The 22568-nt window shown below is 48.0% G+C and overlaps 1 long non-coding RNA gene across 1 annotated transcript; it reads left to right on the top strand.

Annotated features, from left to right (window-relative positions):
- Nucleotides 1-832: 832 nt before the first annotated feature.
- On the top strand, nucleotides 833-20453 carry LOC310883518. Its single transcript, XR_014573580.1, has 4 exons — nucleotides 833-15196; nucleotides 16650-16761; nucleotides 16842-16880; nucleotides 17052-20453. It is a non-coding gene; the product is annotated as an uncharacterized lncRNA (long non-coding RNA).
- Nucleotides 20454-22568: the final 2115 nt, after the last annotated feature.

Below are 22568 nucleotides of genomic sequence, written 5' to 3'. Positions count from 1 at the left end.
ATTCCTTTTCCCCTGAAGGAGAAAGCTTTGTGCTCAGCTGTCCCATTATGCTGCAGCAGACAAGGAGATCTATTTAATTTAAGTGCCTCTTACTTCAGTTGAAACACATTTGCAGTCAGAATATCATTTGTGTTCACTGAGGAGAGTCCTGGAAGCTATAGGCCTGTGTGAGAGGTCCAATTTATAATTTAAAAAAAGAGAGAGAGAGAGAGAAGAGGTGAGTAAAGCTCCCCCCACGAGCTCTGGGAGGGATTTCCTACGTGAAGCCAGTCTTGACCTTGAGCATTCCCAAGTCCTTTCCCTGGGATGCTGACCCAGTATTCATAAATCATTCAAAGCATGAAGTGATTTTTTTCTAAAAGGAAGGGGGAAAAAAAAAGTAATTGGATTGACATAAATTAAAGCTGAGTTAACCTGTCTGGAATAATTGGATTGGTAATAATGGACAGCACTGTGGACTGAAGTAGGTCACAGTTTAACCCAGAGGCCTGGAGAGGCTTTTTTTTTTTTTTAAACCCTCCCTCCCTTTTTTTTTTCCCCTTTTTTTTCCTCTGGGAGCACAAAGGAATGCATGGGGCTGCTGGGGAATCACTTTGGGGGAATGCTGGTTGCAAACTCGGATGTTCCTGGGAATAAACTGCTTAGGTTCACTGCTGGGAAGCGGCAGACAACTGTGACAGAACCTGCATTGTGCACGGCTGCAGCGATAAACCATTTCACAGGGATTAATCCTACCTCCTTTCTGTGCTGTCCTTCTGTGCCACTGATCAGAAAAAGGCCGGAGGAATTGCTTTTCTGCTTTTGAATTGGGGCTTTGAAATGAGAAATTTGTAAACATGGGTTTGAGGCTGAACTCCTTCACTAGTGTGTCTGCAAATGCCTCCCAAATACTCGGTGTTTAAGTTTTATTGGCCTCTTCTTACTTCAACAATGAGAAACTATCCATGGTGTTGTATAAAATCAGGAGTTTTAACCTTAAAGGAGGTTAAAGCTAGTTTACTTTGCTCTGCCTCCGACCTGTGAAACCTTCAACACTCTTTAGCTGCTGGTTAGAAGGGATGAGCACTGGTGAAATGCATCCAAAAGGAGCCCTCCCACCCCTTGAAAACACCCCTTGAAAACTTGGGAAGTAAATCTAGGATATTGCTCCAGCATAGCTGCACAGTGCTCTCCCAGGGGCTTGACTGGAAGCTTTGCTGGTGTTCGACACCATATCCCTCACTGCAGGGAAACCCAAATCCATCAAGGCACAGGTGTTATGCTAGGCACGTGAGAAATCTCATCCCCCATTGGGGTGAAAACATTTCCAAAGGAACCACTTCTTCCCTGTCCCTCCAGTAAAGGTCACCTACAGGCTTCCCTCGCAGTGGCAGCAGGCCAAGTGTGCTTACTGCTCAGGCAGCTGAAAGATGAGCTGTGAAGAGCTCCTCTAGGGATGAAACCCTCCTCTGATCCTGGAGCGAGCACAATATTGGGAATGTGTGCTAAGGAAAGGTTCGTGTCCCTGCAGCGTACCCTGGGAAGGGTTGGGACGGCTGCAAATCATGCTGGAGGTGTGACTGTATGAAGCTGAGGTGGGGGTGAGGAGGACATGCAGAAGCCATTCTTCCTCCTCTCTTCTCACCAGGACCACTCAGATCTTGTTTGTGCTGTTTGCTTGGTCTCTGTAGAAAGCTGATGATGGTTACATGGTTGCAAGAATTGCTTTGTAAGTGGAGTTAACTGGGCTGTCTTCTGTTCTTGTAGCCTCCTTTTGCCTTTTCAAAATCGCATAAGTTGTTTTGATTGTCATATAAAAAATATTTGCTGTGAATAGATTATTTGGAAGATCGATCTGCATAAACATGACCTCAATCACAGCAGTGTTACCTGCTTGGCGAGGAAAATAAGCTTTAAAGAATTACATCTAGTCACATTCTAGAGACTTCTGTATCTCAGATCTCATATCTCGCTTGATGATCTTTGTAACTCTTCTGTGTGAGCTCTGTGGGTCAGACCTTGATGCCACTGGATTCAATGGCAAAATCCCCTGGGCTCTGGTGGCACACTTGGTACGAGCGGCTTTGCTGTAGGTACTGCTACGAGAGGGCAACACGCAAAGAAGATGGTGCTCCTGTGCTGCAGGAGCTGTGCTGGGGCTCAGCTTCCCTTGGCAGGGCAGAGCACGGGGAAGGATCCTGAGTGCCAAACCAGCCTGGCGTGGGCAAAGGGCTGTTCTTTCCCAAGGTAAGGCAGGACCTAGGGAGAGGGACTGCCTCCGAACCTCCGTCTGCTCGGGAGCAGTCCAGCTGGATGCTTTTCTTTGCCTACAGCTTATGATAAAATCACAGCGAGGACTTAAATAATTAGGAGATGCCTGGCTTCAGAGCAGAGAGTCATTTCTTTCCCTGCTGACCTTGGCTGATTAGCAAATATTTGGTATCATTTGTGGAATCCTATCAAAGGAGCCCAGAGGTATTCATCTGCCTAAAAGCCTCCGGAGGATCTCTTCTCCCCCGTGGGGGCACAGCCCGTCTTTGCTCTTCAAAGCAGGTTTTTGATTAGCTAACTGGAGATGCATGTTAAAGATATTGCATTTTTTCTGATGATTTTTTTTTCTTTCCCCCCACCCCGTTTCAAAGAGGGGAGAAACTTAACATCATGCTAGTCCCTTTGTGGCAGTTCGGAAGTTAAATTTACCAGGACCATTATCTTTAACAGCTGCTGCTGTCTGACAGATTGAGTTTATAGTCAGTCTTATAGGCACTAAAAACACTTTTATCCTTGTGGGTCCAATTTCAGAGCTATTCAATTTATTATCTCTAAGAGCTTAACAGCTGTTCTCCCCACTCCCTCGTACCTCCTGCCCCTTACTCCCTCTTCCTCCCCAAAGCTCAAACCTAAGGGTGACCCCTTATTCCTGGAGGTAGAAGCAGCAACGTGCAGATGCTTTCCCAGTGACGACTGGAGCTTTAACGTAGGCAGCCAGCCTCCACTGACAGATGAGTGCCCTGCTCCTCAATTTTGCCTGTTAAGCAACGGTGTCGTGCCGGTGTCAGGCTACCTTGGCCATGGTTCGAGGTGTTCCTTTCTCTGTACCTTGGCAGAGAGGGAAGCAGCCGCCACGGGAACTGCAGAGAGGTGAGGAGGCAGCAATGCTCTAATTGGACCACTTTCAGCTTTATCTCTGGGCAAACAGAAAATTAAAAGAATGATGTAGTAATTGGAAAAGACGCGCTCAGATATGTTTCCCCTCTGAACCTTTTCTTAATAGCTCTGAGGTGCGCGCCTGGTGATGGGGAGTTCCCAGCCTGCAAGCTGCTCTGCTGTTTGTGATGGCTTTGATGTTCTGCTGTTTGTGATGGCCTTGAAGCTCCGCGTTTCACCCCGTAGCACTCTGTAGTCCCCTGACCAACAGTCGGCAGCCATTGAGTGGACTCTAGCTTTTTCTTCCCTAGGCTACTCGGATCTCTTATGCTTCTGGTGGCACTGTTTCCCCAGGGCTGGAGGATGATCTTCTCCTCTCCTGGCAAGTAGTAAGGCTGTAGCTTTTTCTGCAAAGGTGCAAGAATGCCTTTCTGCACGAGAGCAGTCTTCTGCACAAGACTGGAATCACACCCAGACAATGGTGTTTGGTTAAACTCTTAAGAAGCAAGCACATGGTGTTGGATCTTGGCTTACAAAACGAAGACCCTAAAATGAAGTTGCACTGCGTTATGCACTATTTAAGTGGCCCTGTTGCTCTTAAACCGATTTTTTTTCTCATTTCCATCCCTTCTGCCAGTGCGTGTTGGGTGCTCTCCTTATTTCTGTAACACATTTAAAAGCTTGTGGTTTGGGGAAATGAAGGAGGGCAAGAAAGGATAAGGATAACACAAGAATTAGGACTCCATTTTCCAGCCTTTCTTTCCCTGTAAATTTTCTACCGCTTACAGCTGCCATAGGTTGTCCTAGTGGTTGTAACAATACATGCTTGTCCCTTCTGCCCCTTATTTCTTTCACCATTCTTCTTTGTGATTTATGTAAAGAACTGTATGCGTATTTCATGTGTTATCAAAGATGTCCATTATATACGATTGCCAGTGTTGAGTATTTCTGCTCAGGATAAATGCGAAGACGAGATTATTCTCCAAGGGAATAAATGATAGGCAGATGTTATAATTATAAAATTAAAAAGTGCCCTAGGAAATCATCAGAAATGAGTGAATGCTAATTTCACAGTCTCCAGGTATGCACAGAACAGGTGAAGAAACACTTCAAATACATGCAGAAGCGAATGGAAAGTGAGAATTGCTTTGGCAAACTGTGGGTGGTGAGCAGGTTAAACTTGCTCTATCACAAGAGCACTCTGAGTGCTCTTGAGTCTAAAAGTCTGCTCTGGACCTTAGGAAAAATGGATTTAATTTCCATCATAGCTGTAGACATTCCCTTTTTTTTCTCTCGTGGTAGGAGAGAAGGACTAGGATCAGGTGTTTGGTGTTTTTGTGTGTGTGTCTTTATGAAAGGACGATTCTTGCTTCATTGGCTCCAGGTGAGGGACTGCGAACCTGTATTTCCCCCTGGGTGCCCCTGTTCTTGGTGTGCATCACTTTATCCTCTTTTCCTTGGTGTTTTTAGAATATTTATTGAGTCTTGGATTGGGGAACGGGGGATGTCAGTGCAGGAATGATGAAGTTCAATGCACCAGACTGTTGAGGAGAGATCACAGAGGTGAGGTCCTGTGCCAACAAGTTCATGCACCCTGGAGTACTAACTCCAGGAATGTTTTCAGTCTGTCTGACCTGTAGGCGTGTTCCTCTCCTGGGAAATGTGGGTTCCGGTCTGCAGAGGTAGGAGAAAGACTCGAACATTTGTCTTGTCCCTGCTGAGATCCTGAACACCTGGCTGGAAGCCTCTTCACTCTTCGTTTCCACTGCCTTGTTCTGGTGACAGCCTGTGGGAAAAGGGGTAGTTTTGTATCAGGTTACTCAGCCTAAGGTGAAGGATGAGAATAAACCACCCTGAACTGTGCTGTTTCGTGCCCAGTCTCCCACCTCTGCTTCGTATAGGAGCTGACTCTGTGTATAAAGCTCTTGCTCTGCTGTAACCTTAACAGCCCCCCTAGAACGTGCCTCAGTTCCCCCGCCAAGCGGGGATGATGTGGCTTTGGCACTGCATCTGGTGAGGTCACCAGGTGCCATTGCAGCACGTAGGCTGCCGTGTCGGTGGACCCAAGAGGAGCCTGTTCTTGCTGCAGTTACTTTCTCAGCGATGGCACATACTTTCCCTACCCCATTTTTCACCTGCCCCATTTCCTCACTTTGCTCTTGGCTCTGCAAAAGCATTGATTTATCATGTGAGTAGGCACCGTGGAGACGAGATAGATTGTGAAAAATTGCTGAAAATTAGTAGCAAGAATTCTAGGGTGGATTTCACTTATTCCCCTGTAACAGTGATACATGATCTATTACACCTTGGCTTGGGCTAAGTTTCGCTGAAGCTAATGGGAGGCTTCCTGTTGACATATGTAGTCTTTGGATCACACTTGTGGAGTTTTGGCACTTGTCAAGCGATAGCAAAATCTCAGCAAGTCTTGTGGCATGAAGGAGACTATTCAGATCTGTCACTGCGTGTCTGTTTCATTCTTTTCATCTTCTCTTCTGTTCTATTCAAGTTCTTGTGCTGCTCTTGTTCCAGTGGTGCCTGAGTGCCCTCCAATGGTGCTAACGCTCCCACAAAGAGATAATAATGATACCTGCCTGCTTCAGAGGGTCCCTTTCTGCTCTGCTTCATTTCCCTTCCACCTTGCAGACAGCCTGATTATACCCCGTGGCTATTCCTACTCTCTTGTCAGCTTCAAAAAGGAAGAAAGAAGTCATTAGAAACCAACGAAAATGTTAATTGTATCATAAATCTCTGAACAGAACAGCATTTCAGCAGTTTATTCTGATCTGAGCGTGTGGCACTGCAGCTAAATCTGCGTTTCTTTTTCCTCCAAGTCTCTGAGAGCTGAGGAAAGATGGAGGAGACAGCCCGGCTTACCACAGCAATCTGCAGCATCACGCGGGTGCAGAGAGCCAGTGCCTAAGCCTCAGACCTAATTTAGAAACACCGCTTAAGCAAATACCGAATTGATTCTGTAAAGGAAAAAAAAAATGCTTTTCCTTTATGTTAGGCTAAAACAGGTGCATTTGCGTGCCTTCGTGCCTGTGTCTTATGCTGATGGCTGGAACGGGCTGAGGGGCTGCTGGGGTAGCACAGGGGAGGCTGGAGGCGGGGAGGCCGGGGGCACCAGCACCATTCCAGCCTCTGCTCCCTGCCCGAGGCCGGCCCATGGGGAGCCCTTTTCCGCAGCCTCTCTGGGTGCTCTTCGGTCCTTTTGCTTCTCTTCCTCTTTCAGACGGATCCAGTTTCCAACCGTGGCCAGCCCCTGGTCGAGGGGAGGGAAGAGGGTTAATCCAATCCTTTTATCTTGCCCTTTGTCTAATTAAAACCACAACAAATGGCACAGTTTAGGTTTAAATGTAATTGTGTTTAATGAAACATTAAGGGCAATTAAAGGAGTTACCGTGGCAGCCTCCCTATACCCTCCAGGGTTATAATGGTCTGATGAAGTGCTCTTATTGGCTCTCTTGGCAGGGGGCTGTTAATTGCATTAGAAACTGATAGTGGCTTTCCTTTAATACCCGAATTTCTCCGGTTATCCAGCTCGTGGCACTGGCCTGTGCCCGGCCATGGGCTGCTGGGGCTGGGGGCTGCCGGGGTGCCCCTCTCCTCAGCAGAGCCCCTGGGTCTGGTAAGAGTGACCACTGGGGCTGGGGGCACCCAGGGACGGCCCAAGGTCCCCTGCTGCCTTAATCATTATTACTATTATCCCGTCTTTGTTATTAATGAGAGGTAATGCTCATTAATCTGAGGGTTACCCAACAAAAGGGACACTTAATGTATAAACGTAGGTGATTCATGCTCGTAAAATATTATACTTTTGCTATCAACCTCACGCTCCTGTAAAGAAAGTCTCAGCTCCTGATTTGACTGCTGGAGTTTTCACCTCCAAGAAATTTCCACCCTCCTCTTTAAAATGCAGCCTGAATTTCAAGCCAGCTTCTTACACTTCAGGACTTTGACTCATGCCTGACTCACGGTGTTTTTAAAATACAGCTGGGAGCTGGCAGGAGCAAGATGCACTGAGGGATGCCGCGAGGAGCTGCTCTGGCCTTCCCGGGCTGCCCCGGGGGGAGCAGGAACGGGATGCCCAGCCCTAATCGCTTCCCTGCTTCTTGAAGAAACAAGCACTGCTAGAGCAGCAAAATAAACACAAGTTTCAAAGCTGGTGGTGTCGGCAGGCAGCGTGGCGGCTCGAGCGTTTTCTTTGTCTCCCTTGTCTCTCTGGCTGGAAGCTGGAGCTTAAAACCAAGGTTAAGTGCTGCCTCCTGAGCGTGGCGCGGGCTCGACAGCAGCGTCATGGCAGCAAGGCTGCCTTCACATCCCTGACAGGATGACTGCTCCGTAAATCTCGGTAAAAGATGTCACAGCAACACGTGTCCCCCAGAGACTGGGAGGGGAAGGGAGTGATATATGAGAGAAACCTGTCTCTAGAGTCCTGCCATCTATTTCTCAAGTCTTAAGAAAATGCTGCCACCGAGCTGTCTTCATTTTTCTCAAGTAAATATGGAGAGAAACTTTTAAAACGAGAGGCTTCTTTTAATTTTTTTTTTCCCGACAGAGGTTATTTTTAACACCAAAGGCTTTTTCTTTCCCCATCAGCACATTTTCCACTTGCGCTGTTATTTATTTGAGAAAGCACCTACTTGTCCCCACCTGCTTCCTGCCCCGTTCAGCGAGCGCTTCCTGAGGCGGCAGGGAGAGCAGAGCCATTTATCTTGACCGCCCAAAGCCCATCGTGATGCTCTGGCCTTGCCACAGACACGAGGGGTAACAGATGGACTCTTATCTCCACCGTGCAGAAGAGGAGCCAAAGCCTGTGGAGGCCTCAGGACTTGGTCTCACTCAGACCTGTGGTTGAGCAGGAGCTAAATCCCGTTAGCTTTGTTTTGAGGGTCAGGGAGTTGTGAATTTGAGGTGATAGTTGTAGTGTTGGGTTGTTGCTTTCCTTACCGAGCTCACCATTGTGGACTGCTCTGAGGGTTTGGTTTGGGGGCTGTTTGCACCTCAGGTGGTGCCTGATGCCGTGGCAGTGCGTACTGTGCCACCGCGATGAACTCCCAGGGCTGCCAAGCTCTTCAGCAACCCTGGCCTGATGCGATGGGAGGACTGTGGCGGTCTTTCTCTTTGCCAGCATCGAGATGGGCAAGGAGGCATATTAGGAGCTGTCGGTGTTCTCCATTAAAAAGGGCTTTTCTCCAAAACCAGAAATATTCTGAAAGTGTTTCTACCCAGATCCTCTGTTATTTCTTTTCTAAAGTTGTGGCTGCTGGGTGTCCAGACTTGATACCACCTTTGCCTGTTGGTCCCTGGCAGCAAGAAACCAAGGGAAAGAAAGTGTTAACCTGAGCTTTTCTTGCTGTGGCCCTTGGCGTCTACCTTGGGATGCTGCTTGGTAGGTCTGCCAAGGGGTCTGGCCAAGCTGTGAAGAGGTGTTTCGGGCAGCAGTGCCAAGACAACAGCCTCCTTCTCCCTCATCCCTTCACGCTTGGACAGTTTTGTGGCAGCAGGAAACTTTCTCTAAGGGGAGCTGATGTTGCCATTTGCTTCACTGGGATTAAGAGACTCTCCTCAATGTCTGGGGTGACCTCTCCTACTTCCAGGGAACCTGCAGGGATTGTTGTGTTTCTCTTCTGTGTTTCTCTTCTTCCTTGGAGCTTGAAGGTTTTTCTGCAGACCTTCCCACTTTAACTGTTTTCGGAGACTTCTCAGTCCACCCTTCCCAGCTTCTCCTTGGGCCATCACCCTCCATAGGATGCTGCCTGCAGAACAGAGGCGTGCAAGAAGCACACGGGGAGGACAAAACCCACCACCTCCCACGCTGGGTACTGGGTACGCTGAGCCCCATCACCACCCGACTGCCCTGTCTCTGACAGTACCCAACCTCCTCTACATGCTCCTGCAGTGGTGCTGCAGGGACAGGGCATTCATGCTACTTAAGTAAAGCGTAATGATTTAAGTTTTATTTAATTTAAACAATAAAATGGCCATTAAACAAGTTATGCATTGACCACCTTATCGTGCCCTCTAGCGCTAATCCTGATTAAGTGTCTTTATTACTTGGCTCAGTTGGCCTCTTTTAACTGACAATGAAACACTTGATAGCACGAGTGCAAACTCCTTTCCTCTTGGCAATTATCTCCCTTCCCTACTGAGTTCTGCAGGAGGAGGGAAGAAGAGGGGGAAGGCGAAGGGAGAGCGGGTTGGCCAGGGGAGAAATCCAGCAGCACCTGATCCGTTTATCACATAGATGTGCCGTAGTGGAGGCTTAATGGAGATTTAAATAATTCAGAGCACTCAGCCCTGCTAAAGCTGTATAATGAGCCTTCTGCACTGTGAGCCGCTGCTCGGCTGAGCATTCGAGCAGGGAGGTCGCGTGGTTTTTTCATGCATAATTAAAGGGATAAAAGGGGATTTAGAGCAACAGTGTTACAATGAAGCATGCGGACAGAGGCTCCGTTTGTATTTAACTTGGAAATGCCAAACTGTTGTTGACTTGCAGAATGAGTTTCCCTCTTTCCTTGTATTTTTCCTTCTCCTATTCCTTGCTGACCTGTCCCAGCTCCCCTCTGTCCCACAAACATGGGTGCTGTCTCTGTGGGGGATTCGCAGTGATAATGATTTCCCACATAGGGACAAAAGCTCTTGGCCCCGTGGCTATTCAAGGTCTTTGCTGGAACAGCCAGGCATGAGCTGAGAAGCTTTTTCCAGCATGTCTCCCGTCCCCTTTGTTCCTGCCAAAGGGAGCAGCTCCAAATGAAGAGTGCAAAGTGAAAATGGCTTTGCCTTGTCCTCCTCCCAGGAAATGGCAGAGCTTGGCTTTCTGCTGAAAATTGTTCTCAACCACTTCTCAAAATGTGTATGTCTAGGGTGGTGGTGATGAATTGTCTTTCGTTAACCCTTCATCACAGGTGCAATCTGCTCCAGGAGAGCTTTCTCAAAGCAAACAGGTCCGACCTGCCTGCATTACTGTAGGTGGATCTACCTCTCTCTATCAAATCGGTTGTTTCATCACAGCTCTTCCCAAGAATGGACGAATCGCCCCACATCCATGTGAAGTGGAGGTAAAAGCAAGCCAGAGAGCTTCAGAGGCCCAGAGGCTAGCATCTGTACAGGACAAACCCAGCTGCAACAGGGCTTGTGCCCACAGCCAGGCTGTACCACAGTTGTCATCTGCTGTGCAGCACGAGTCCTGTTGCACTGTAAATCTGAGTGCATCCTTCCCTTCCCCTGTGAAACTGGGGATTTGTCAAGGTGCAGGGAAGAGTTACTAGAGGTGGCTTTGTACATAGCTGGAATATATCTACTCTGGTGCTTCTAATAGAAGCAGAGGTGTGTTAATGCTGAAGTGCAAAGAGCTCACCCCTGGTGACCAAGGAAGATGTTTGGGATAGCTGTAAAAAAGTCACCTAGGTTTTGAGTGGAGGTTAAAGAGGCTGGGATGTCCAGCCTAGCAAAGTAAAGTTTGAGAAGGGTTACTTCTTCTCCTTGAGTGTATGGTGAAGGACGTGTCCATCAGGGAGAACCATTCTTGCAGCATAAGATAAAGAACAAACTTGGAGTGGTGAGGGTCTGGAACCTTGCCCAGTGACAGTGGTGGGGTCCAAAAACCATACATGATGACGTGGAGAATGGGATTATGTGACACTTCTGCCTGCAGGGTACGGGGATCGATAAATCAGGAAGTCCTTTCTGGCCTTCTGTCCTTAACAAACCCTTTGGTAGGGCTGTGGGAAGGTGCTGTGGCAGCTCCGGGCTGGCTCCCTGTGCAGGTGCGTGCGTGTCCCTCTGAGCCCTGCAGTAATCACCGCCTTCTCCACGTGGAAATTCAGAGCTCTGCGTGATGTACAGCCATGAGCACAGGCCGCTGCCTGGTTCCTGCCACCCTTTGTCCCCTGTATGTTGAATTCATTATTTTTCTTTAAACAAAACAAGAGGGAACCTGTGGCCGTGATGTACACTGTAATGGCACGTGTCTGTCAGTCGTTCGTTACGGGGTGGGAAGGGGAGACGGTGAGACGTCCTGTACAGTCACCCTAATGGAAACATCCATCTTGTCTCCATCAATGCACACTCCATTTAGGAATTTCGAAAACACTTCTGTCAAATATCACTCTCTGTGCAATCCTGTTAGCAGGGCTGATGAATGGAGTCTCAAATTAAGACCGATCCCTCTGATAACCACAGTGCTGTAGGAGAGTCATCTGCTCAGCCAGAGCTATTTATTATATTTGATTAACTGGGATGGCAATCTTCACAACCCACTGTAAATTGTATTAGGGGCACTCTGAGGCCCAGAAATGCAAATTAGACTTCCCAAAGCACATATGCATACATATAGCTTCTCTTAGCAGTGGGCAGTTTCCTTGCACTCATTGCAGTGTTGTTTGGAGAGAGATGTTGATGCCTTGCCTTGGAGGGGAAGGAGAGGAAGGTGAGGATGCCGTTAGGAGGAAGGCTAAGATAATATCGTAAGGAATTAATCTGAGTTAGCGGTTCATGGTAGGAGAAACTCTGACTTGTACAGGGACACCAGCTGCATGTTTTCCGTTTGCTGAGGCCCTGCACGGTAGCAGCTCAGCAGGTGTATTCGGGGAGCACTGGGCTTTCTCCCTCCCAGCTCCCAGCAGCCCGTACCCTACAGGCGTTCCCGTCCAAACGGGTGCCTGGGAGCAGACAGCGCTGGCTGTTGGTAATAATGCTGGAGAAACCTCGTGGGAGACTTGCCTGTGGTGAGGTTGCAAAGCTGGGGCAGGCCCTTCACTATATTTTTTCCCTCCTCATGTACAATTTGGATCAGACTAAGCCCCTGATATCTCCAGCTGGCCACGTGAAATGAAGCCAGGCTGGAAGTTGGAGGCTGGCTCTTCTGGCCCGGCGATGGCAAAATGAGCAGCGTAACCTCAGCTGTAGTTGTGTGAATGGATGTGCTGTGCTGTACAGCTTCATTAATAATTATCGATTGGCTGCTCTGAGCTCTTTGAATAAAAGGCACTTCTAAATCACACCGTTATTCAGTGATGTTAACAGGGACGGCTGAGGTACCGCTGTCTGCAGGGGAGTTCAGCGTTAGCTGCACGCTCCCGGGGAAGGAAGGGGCCTGTCCCACAGGCCGCTCGGTGAGTAGGGCATCCACAAGTTTCATTTGTCTGAGGTGGTTAATTCTGCCAAGAAATAGAGAAGTTTATTGAGGGCAAAAAAAGCAGAGAGTCTCTGGGAGCTAACAAACAGCTCTGTTGGTGGTTTGCTTTCTTCTCCTGGCCATATTTCACTTGAAGAACAATTTTCATAACGGCTCACTAATTTCTGCATTATGTAGTCATTTACTAATATGGGCTATATAATACTCTGCTATCCACTGATCTGTGGGTTATGATCATCACAAACGATTATTCAGATTACTTGTTCTTTTTTTTTAACAAACCCTTCATAGATGGTTAATAAACCTTTTAGAGGATAATGTTGACATAAAATCTGAGCTTCATCTTATCCCCATCTTTAGCTCCAGTACCTGTTCAGTCAGATTCCTACAATATCTCTTTCCCTTTGATGCCTCTCCCATTGAATGTGTTTCCCTGGGATTTTTATTGAGCCAAGCTGTTGTGGTGATGCGTGGCTAAAAGAACACCTTGATAGAGCTGGAGGTACCTGGCAATGAATTTGAATCTTCTTAAGTAGTTAAAAATAAAAATAAAAATCCCAACACGTTGAATGAAAATCTTATCTGTCCGTGATAAGGATCCCTTGGTCCCTGTAATATAATGTAGTTTGTTTCTTCCAGCTTCACAAGTGCTTTTGTTATCTTTGCCTCTTCTTTTTTTTTTCCCCTCTGTATCACTTTGATTTTTTTTCCCCTCTTCTCTTTCATCATTGTTGCTTGTAAATCCTTCCCCTGGTAGAGATTAGAGCAGGAATGAGTGATAGATGCTGTCAGTAACAGGAGCTAATTTTACCCCTGATAATGGCTCTGTGATTTATGCAGACTTGGCGGTGCTGGTGCAGACGTGTACCCAGGGGCCGTCCTTCTGTCTGCGCTCAGCTCGGAGCCGCGCCACGTTGGCAGGGCAGGATTTTAGCTGCCGGGGAGCGTGCGCTTTGTGCTGGCAAATTTTCATCCTGGGAAGAGTCTCTGCAAGTGCTTCTCAGCAGCGAAGAGCTCCCTCCGTGCACATAACACAACCAGCAGCCACCCGGGGGTTTCCTCGCGGAGCGCTCTGCCTCCTGCAGCCACGCGTGCACGTGCTGCGTGGGGTGCGAATGAGCTGGGCCCGGCTGATGTCCCGCTTCTGGTGGGAGGGCTTCGCTGGCGCCCAGGCACGCACTGTGTCGACAGCACCGAAGGCCTAATTTAGTACCACCTCTGGTACGTCTCTGGGTGGTATTTCACACCGCTGTGGCCAGCATGTTGTTGGCGTGGTGCGGTGCCAGGCCTCCTTCCCAGCCACTGCTTGTAAATGCTGATAACTGAGAGCGCTCGGGTGCGGCCACCCCGGCCTCGCCTGCCCCCTGAGACGTCTGAGCTGCCGCTGGGATTGCTGGGGGCTGCGTGACCCCATCAGAGTCACTAAGGATGAACCCCTTGTTGCTTTCCCGTTCCGTTATCTGGTGCTGCAGAGAGGGAGGGACGGCAGCAGGAGTCCCCAGCTTTGCTCTCAGTTATGCAACGGAGTGAAGCAATGCTGGAGTAGGTCACCAAAGGGCTCGGAAGCTGGCACAAATGTCTTTGGGCTGCTTCTCCTGCCTGGTTGTGCCCTCTGAAGAGGATAGTGTTGAATTCAGCCCCACTCCAAGTCGATGCTCAACTGTTCATTTTTTTCCTGGCATTCTCACAGTGGGCTAAGTGCTGGGTGTGGGATTTGCGTGGCAGATGAAAGATGGCTAAAATGATGTTGGAAGTCTGAAGAATTCTTGAAATACAGCTGGCACAGCCAGGCTCCAGTGCAGATGGTTGTGCTCTGCTCATCTGAAACTGCAGCTGCAGTTCCCATGAGGAATATTCACCCTTCTGTCCTGTACTGGTGAGCTTAATTCCTGTGAGTCATGTTCCAGCCCCAAAACAGTTGCAGTGACCTTGGTTAACTGCTTTTCCTTGAATAAGGACCTGATGAAATACCCTGTTATTTATTTTCTTGGTTACTGTTGTTTATTGCATGCATTTTTTTCTTTTTTTTTTTTTTTTTGTATGGTCTTGGGGGCAGGGGAGGACGCAGTGCTCCCCCTCACCGTCTTTCTTTCCTTTGCCATGACAAGAGTTCATCGAGCCTCTGCATTCAGCTCCCTAAGAGCAGAAGGGAGACACAGCTATTTTAAAGTCTCTGTTTGCAGTTCACTCTATGTTTTTTGGTTGCCATAACCCTACCAGGGTTTCATCTTCTGTAACTTTGATTCTCTTTGGCAACCGTTTTCCATCAGTTTGTCTTTCTCACACAGGGAGCTGCCTCGAGCTAGCTGCAGTACACTGCTTGTCTTCCTTCAGTCCTTACTAATGGCTCAGATATCTCTCTTTTCCCACTTTGATTGAAGCAATAATTCAGGAAGACCCTGCAGTATAATGCAATGGCTCCTACAGAGTAAGGTGCGTCACTGAGATCATTTTGCATTTTGTCTTTGCACCTTCAGATGCTACTTCTTTCTCCCGACGTATGTGAGATTTTCCTCTGCACCAGTGCTACCAGTTCACATTTTGACTCCTCTGGCAGATGGTATTTTGACATCCACAACAGCACCTGAACGGATCCAGTGAGGTGGCTTTCTCCAGTGCTGTCCTCTCACTGCTACTGACGAGGCAAAGGCAGGGCATCTGTATTTTCTGCGAAGGATATGAGGTGTAGCAAGGTTTGTTCTTCATGAAACCGTTATTAGTTAGAGAGGTGGAGGAAGGATAATTGTAAAAAGATGCGGCACAGCTGTTCCAGCCCTGTTTCATTATGGGCTCGGAGCAGCTGACTTCCTCTGATTGCTGGTGATTTTCTCAATTACGGCTGGAGAGAAGCAGGGGGTGACTGGAGTGCAGATGCCATCTGTGAGCCCGTGTCTTCTGCGACTTGCAGAGCCCCTGTGCACAGAGCCTGCGGTAAGGAAAGCTCTGGCCATGAACAGTCGGTGCCTACTTGCAGGGTTCGGGTGCTAATTCAGTGTGGCTTTGCTAACTTTTGGGTATCACTGATCTATATAATTATGGACTAGTTCCCCATTAATAACTATTTTAGCCATTTCTCCCTCGTGCCTTCCCCACCAGCTTCTTCTACCTGCAGCTTAGAATGATATTCCTCACCTCCTTTCCTTTTTTATGATGTCTCTTGCATTTTCAATCGTAACTTCACAGTGAGCTAAAAAGAAAATCAAGAATCTGCCAAAACATTCATCATGTCTTTTCTTTTCAAAATAGCATTAGAATTCAGGCCTGTTTCAGTGCCCATGCATTGAAAATTATGCAACCCAGAGCTGGGAAATTGAAAAGTCCTGTGAGCACTGGTTTGAATTTTTAACCAAATTCCTGTCAGCTGCATTTCTTCCTTTTATATGTTTTCCTTCTATTAATATTCTAGTGAATGAGTTTACAAGAAACAATGAATTTTAAACAAAGCTTGGAGGACTTTTCCAGAAAATGAATTTCAAGTCATAAACGTGAATATTCTCCCTGGGTTCTGAGCGAACCTGCCATTTGCAGAGCAGACACATGATGTTGATTCTTCCATCCTAAATCAGCCAGAACAGTCTGCATTTTGAATATTTCTAAAAAGCATTTTAGGAGGAGAAAGACATTTTCCTTTGGTTTTGCACCTGTAAAAACAAATGGAAGGAAAAGAAAGCTGAGGCAGAACTCGGGGAAGGTTTCCTGGGTACAGAGTTTTCACCTAACTTGGGATGGGGCACAAGTATCAGGGAAGTGAAACTTGACAGAGTAATCTGAAGGGCAGGAAGGCCACAGTCTGTAGAGCTTTCATGTTTCTGCAGGCAGTTCAAATTGAACCTAAGGGTTCAAGAGCACACAATGTTCTCAAGAGTGAGACAGAAAGAGGGAAAGATAAACACCGAAATTACTGAAAAGGAGGGCAAAATCTCTTCATCATCCCCAGCCAAAAGCACAAAAATGAAGTTGCTGTGGTTATTGTTAGTATTTAGTATAAGTCCTAATGAACCTATCAGCTCTTATCACGGGTGTTATTTTTGATGAAGCACAACTCAGCCACAACTTTCCTCATTAAAAATCTCCTTTCATATCCCATCCATTTCTGAGAAGGACCAATAGTTTTGCTTTTAGAAGGAAATGAGCCCCCATCTTTCTGAAGCAACATCTGGCCTGGTTTTGTGAGTTTCTGGGTGACTTACAAAACTAAAGGCTCGTATCCTGAGAGGTGCTGTGCGCCTGCGGGTCCTTCTGGAATAAGTGCAATGTAGGCTGGTGATGCTGGCTGATGCTGCAGTCTCAAAGGATCACCCTTGCTTTCATTCTGGTCGTCTCTTGATGAGCTAGAGAGCATGTGGTTAGATTTTTCTACTTGGTTTTCATTTTCTTTCTACAGAGGAACAGTTTGTGGGTTCTACATCCTGTCTTTTCACCGCAAGTTTGTAACGGATTGGTGTGGGGAGCCAGCATCCCCAAAGGCAGGACTGAAAGCCTGAAGCTTGCTCCTGGTACGCAGGTGTTTGAGCCATCATTTAGGCTTCCTTAATTCCCAAAGATCGCTGAAGATAATTTTATGTCTTTCCCTTAGGCAGAAGGTGTGTGAAAGGAGCAAGGGTACGGCTCAGAGGTGAGGCTTGCTGGGGAAGACGAGCTGCTAAAAGCTGGCTTCTTCAGCAGGAGGGCCGAGGTAGCCTGCTGTGAGGCAGAGAGGAGACGGGGGCAATCCTCCCTGTGGCTCCGTGCCCTCTGCCTGAGCCGCAGGTAAAACCGAGGTGACTTGTGGCTTTGGCGTCGGCAGGGCTGCGACCTTCACAAGTACAAGCACACGTGAGAAATAGACCCAGTCCTTGGGATCCAGAGCAAAAGGGTGACGATGAGAAGCAGTCAAACCCTGACATGATGACAAGTTCAGAGCAGATGGAGGTGGAATTGCTCAGACCCAGCATCCCAGTGAGTGTGTTTCCACCAGGACTTTGTCAGAAGGCCATTGGCGTTCCTTTTAGGAGCCCCTCACGCAGTCCAGGCACTGTGGGATGCTGACCGAGGAGTCCTGACCTCACCTGATATTCCGTGGTGGTGGGTGTTTGCAGTTTTGTGGAAGAGGCTATGGGTGAGCAGTGTGGCCCCTTCCCCTTCTCCCAGGCTCTGCACGGAGGGGCTGGGGGCTGCAGCAGGCACGTCATTTGGTTACTGCCTTCCCACAGTGCTATCAGCTACTTAAAAGCTGAGAAGAAGCAATGGGAAAGTTGTGTGGGATCAGAGGTTTCCTCTGCTTGAGGAATGAGTTACTGGTGAGTCTTTGAAACTGATTCTTTCTAGCTCGTGTGGGTGGCTTTTGGGCAATGCCTGCCTCCTCTGCAGTAATCGCAGCCTGCTTCCAGAGCCAAAAGCTTCCGCAGCCTGAAGGCCACGCTCAGTGTTTCCCTTTTCAGGTTTCATTGGCTTCTGTGATAGCTTTTGGTCTGAACGCGACGTGTTTCCTTCCTCGCTGGAAATAAGAAACCTGCTGCCTCTTCTATTTTATTTTTTTTCTCCACAAATGGAGACAGCCTGTGCTAATGCCACGTGGGTCCCAGGCTGATGCCATTAGATTGGATTTGCTGGGGAGTCAGGCTGCTTTGAAGGCAGCCGTTGTGCTATCATGTCAGAAGGTAATTAAATAGACCCCAATTCTTTTAATTACTGCTCGCTCCTTGGTACATGCTTGCATACAAGGGTGAAGTGAAGGGTATGGAAATAATCACTGACAGATCACAGCTGGAAATATGCGGCACCTCGGATAAACACTGAAACGAAGGCGCTGCGCGCAATCCGGGCGGCTCGGCTTTACAATTACTGTGAAATCTGTCTAAAGAGATTGGGGCATGGAATTGGAGAACACAGCAGTCTTTCTTCTCCGAGCACAGGCTGCGTCCCTGGGGAGCGGGATGTAACACAGGTTTCGGTGATTGCGATCACAGGCGTACCTAATGCGCAGGATGGGTTTTGTTGTTGTTGGCAGGAAGCCTGAGGCAGAAGCGAGGTGAGCTAAGCAGATTAGTGAGATGCTGCTCACTAGGCAGGGGCAGCAAGGTGAAAAATGCAGAGACCTGCAGCTTATTAGTGATACAGGTTCACCACGACGTCCCTTGTCATCATCATGCCTGCAAGGCTCTGATGCTGAAGTGGTGGATGAGCCCTGGTTTGGGTTCGTGCTGTCCTCTGCGTGGAGGCTGCAGCTGGAAAGAGGCAGAAGTGACACCAGATCCTCCTCTGCGTGGTCCTTTACCCCCAGCAAGCCAGCTGATATGAGCATCTTTGTTTTGTACCCGTGCAGCAGTTGCTCAGAAATGTTGCTGCTTTTGAAACTGTTGGTGGTTTTCCTCCTGAAAGCCAGGGAGAGGAGGCTTCTCTGAGAGCCCAGCGCCTCACAAGGTGCTCAGAGATGTAGATCCATGAGCTGAGTCTTTGTGGGCAAGGCACAAATGCTCCTAAAGCATCTTTCTGACAGCCAGGTACATTGCTGCTTGTTTCCTTACAGTTACACTAGGGTTTCTAGAAAATCATCAGGTGCTGCTAACTAAGTGCATTTCTATTATGGGGCTGGTGAAGACGCGAGGCAGGCAGGCGGCAGAGTGGCAGCTGGAATAAATGTTTCAAAGATATGACCAAAATCACCTTTGTGCAAGCAGCTAGGGAGTAAAGCTTGTTTGTCTGGGAGCCACTTCTGCTTTATTAGCTTTCCCTTTATCTGTCATTCTGGTTCCGAAAGGTCCCCTAATGCCTCATGGGGTTAATAAGCCAGGAGTGGAGGCAGGAGACTTCATTTCGAGTCCTGTGCGATTTACGGGCTGGGGAAGTCGCTGATTGCCAAACACCTGGCAGGTAGCACAGCAAACAGTGCCAGCACAGAGCTGTGTGCAGCTTGTCCATCTGCTCTGGTGTGCTCGGTGGCACCAGCTACGGAGGAGTCTGGAGACACGTCTGCTGGGGTTGGGGAAATAAATGGATAGAGAGAGCTCTTTCTCTCCACTTATTCATGGCTTGGTGTAAAGGATCAGGCCCTGCTAAAAAACAACAACAACAACAAACTTCATTTTCTTTCTCCGTGGTGAAATGTCTTTGTGCTTCGGAAGATGGGATAGCCCATTTTGAGCCCTGTTCTGGGGCTCATGGCGTTAAAGTAGAACAATACCTGTGAGCCAGGGGTTCTGAAAGGAGCAATGAGAGCAGCTTTACTTCCTGAACCTGCTGGCTGAGTTGGCTGATTCTTGTAGGGGGCAGGAATCTGGGCTTCAGCTCTCGCCTCTGGGTTGGTACCCAAGAACCTGCCCCTGATGGGCAGTCAGCTCAGCACCCGTGGGCAGAGCTGCTGGCTCCCGGGGCATGGTGGCAGATGCAGGACTCTCCTGTGTGGGGTGCTGGTCCCCTCCCCACAACGTTTCATGGTTTCCTTCTCTGTGCTGCACTTGTATTGCCTTTTCTTTCGCTCTTCGGGGATTTGCATTACTCATATCCTCAGAATCCATTTCCAGGCAAGGCATATGGGGGACTTTTGCAGGAAATCATTTTTCCCCCCTTTATCTCTGTTGAGTGCATTCTCTCTGTTTTTGTTTGCTTGCAGCAGCTGAAATACAGGCCCTGAGACTAAGGGGAAGTTATCAAAGATAGTGGTCGAATTCCCATGGGAAGTCAGCTTGATATTATGCCTTGGAACCTCGCTAATCTTAATGATCTCCCCGGGTTTATCTGAGCAGATCAGATTAGGGCTTCTACAGATCTCAGATGCTGTGTGTACGCAGGCACTTCCTTCTCAAAATACCTCTGCTTTTTACCCTGCACCCGTGCCCATATCACTACACGATTCCTGAGGGGTCTGCTGTCTTGGTGGAGGTTTTTCCTCCTTCATCAAGGGGGGTGGTCCTTCAGGGGTCTTCCTGGGGTCAGGGTGGAGATGTCTGGAAGCAGAGTCGTGAAAGCAGACTCTATATCTCTTTCCTAACAGAGGCCACATCTGTTTTAAATAAAACCCTCTTTAGAGCAGGGTAGTTATGGCAAGCGTGCATTCCTCCTCCGCATTGTTCCTAGCAGCTTGGTGCAGGGACAGAAAATCTTTCATGTGTTTGGAAAGGGCTTCCAGGATCCTCCATCCCTTCCCCAGAGATCAAGGTGTTGTTCCCTGGATCCTTCTCACGTTTCTTGAAGATAGAAGTGATATTTGTTCTCTTCCAGTCCTCAGAAACTGCCCCAATTGCCTCAACTTTCCAGAGGTTATGGAGTGGTCTTGCGTTGATGTTGGCCAGGTCCCTCAGCACTCACGGATGCATCCCATCAAGTCTCAAGCCTCCAGCACCTGGTATTCCCAACTGATCTCCTATTCAAGTACTGGCTGGGCCCTCCCAAGATCAGATGAGATCCACACAGCAGCTGCCAGAAAAGCTCCAATAGATGTTGGGTGGCAGTCCTCAGCTTTATTTGAACATTCAAAGACATTTTTTAAGGTACTAAAGCTAGAAGTGACCATCTTAAGTCCCTTGTTTGTTTATGAATGCAGGCCATAAAATACTCCAGAGCACATCCATCTTTGTTATGTCTGAAACCAAAGGAGAGGAGGGAAAAAAAAGCTTCATTCTGGTCTGACCCCTCCCCAGTGCCAAGTTCTTAGAAGTATTATTTGCCACTGTGTAATACTACGTGCTCAGCTCCTAAGCTAACTTTGGATCAAGTCAATTCCACAAACGTCTATGGAACTACATCAGTTTACACCTGCTGGTGACCTCAGCCAACGTTTATGTAACATCTTAGCTCCCATATAAAACCGATTTTTCAGGAGCTGACTTGTTAGCTAAAGAAGCAGCAATGATCTTTAGCAATGCTATTACCCTGCTCAATATAGCACTTTTATTGATCGGTGTCCTTAATGTGGCAGAAGGAATGTGGTTCAATTTTTTTCCTTATTTCTATGCATCTCGCCTCGCTACAGGCAGTTGGTATGCATCGAGCATTCTTACCTACCGAAACCCGTTGTTGTGCTACCAGCTTGTCTTCTGCCCACCACTAATATACGTTGAGAGTAGAGCTTTCCAGTTGCAAGTGGATTTGCATGAGTAGCACAGAGAGAAAAGCAGCCGCGGTAGCTGCCTCATAATTTCTGCTTCAGAGCAGCCCCCCCGGAAGAGTGAATTAGGACAATGAGGGGGAAAGTTTGCAGTATGTTTCCTTGCCTTACCGGTGCAATGGAAAAATGTTCAGGATAAGTAAGGAAAGCAAGAGTAGGTCATCTTGAGCTCTTCCCCCATATCTGTCATTGCAGAGAGCTGATCAGCCTTGAGCGGAAGAATCATCTGTCTTGTGTGGGCCTCAGTCTACCCACAAGCTAAATGAGTTTAATAACATCTCCAGTGAGGTTCTTGTGACTGTGATATTTTAAAGAGCTTTGAGATCTTCAGCTGAACACGCAGCATGGGAGCAAAGTGCTACTGCCTTATGGCTGCTAAACCACTTCTATGTTTGGCTCTGAGGACTCTCAATTACTTCAAGATGCTGAGATGCGAGCGCGTTCTGGTTCAGCGCGTTGCATGTGGACATCAAACATCCTCTTATATTAGAACAAGAGGTTGTAGCAGGAAAAGTATGTCTGAAAAGTGCCGTATAGCCTCTCCAGGTACAAACCTCAGAAAAGCAGGTCTGTGCTTTGGGTTAGAGGCTACGATTAGAGTGTAATTAGGCCTTCCACACCGGCAGTGCATTATGGTGATGCTGAATTTAATGGATTCCTTGGGGTCTTTGCTTTTTCCCCCCCCCCACACACACATTTCCTCCTCAGCCAGACATTCAGAAAGCAGTGTACATTTCCCCCTGTTCCTTTCCTGCTCTGCAAGCATGGTTTTTGTTTTCGATGGTTTCTGTTTAATGGTTTCTTTATCCTGTTTAAAGGGTTTGTGCACCGTATGTTAGTATACATTAGCCTAGTCACAGATTTGTACCAAAAGGGCTCCTGTTCTTAGCCCTGGCCTCTACACAGCCTCTTTGAGTAACTCTTAAATGGTCTCTGGTGGGTCATTTGCAAACAAGCTCTTCTGACTCCTTTAGCTCTGAGGTTAGGCCTGGGAGCACCTTGCTGTAACACTGGGGTCCTGTTACAGGGCAGCACGTTCTGAGATGGAGGCGTAGCTCTGTGGCGAAATAGGGGCAGCCGGCAGTGAATTACAGGGACTGTGTAACGTTAGGAAAGTGAACGTGCACTGACTGGCCTCCGGAATACAGTAGTCAAGTTCTTGAGACCAGAACCTGCGATGACAGGTCCGCTTTCATGCGGAGAGAAAGTAACTGCTCA

This window comes from Anser anser, assembly GCF_964211835.1.
Source record: "Anser anser genome assembly, chromosome: 18".
Lineage (NCBI taxonomy): Eukaryota > Metazoa > Chordata > Aves > Anseriformes > Anatidae > Anser > Anser anser.
Note: the sequence above shows the minus strand (reverse complement) of the source record. Positions and strands in the feature narration are given on the sequence as shown.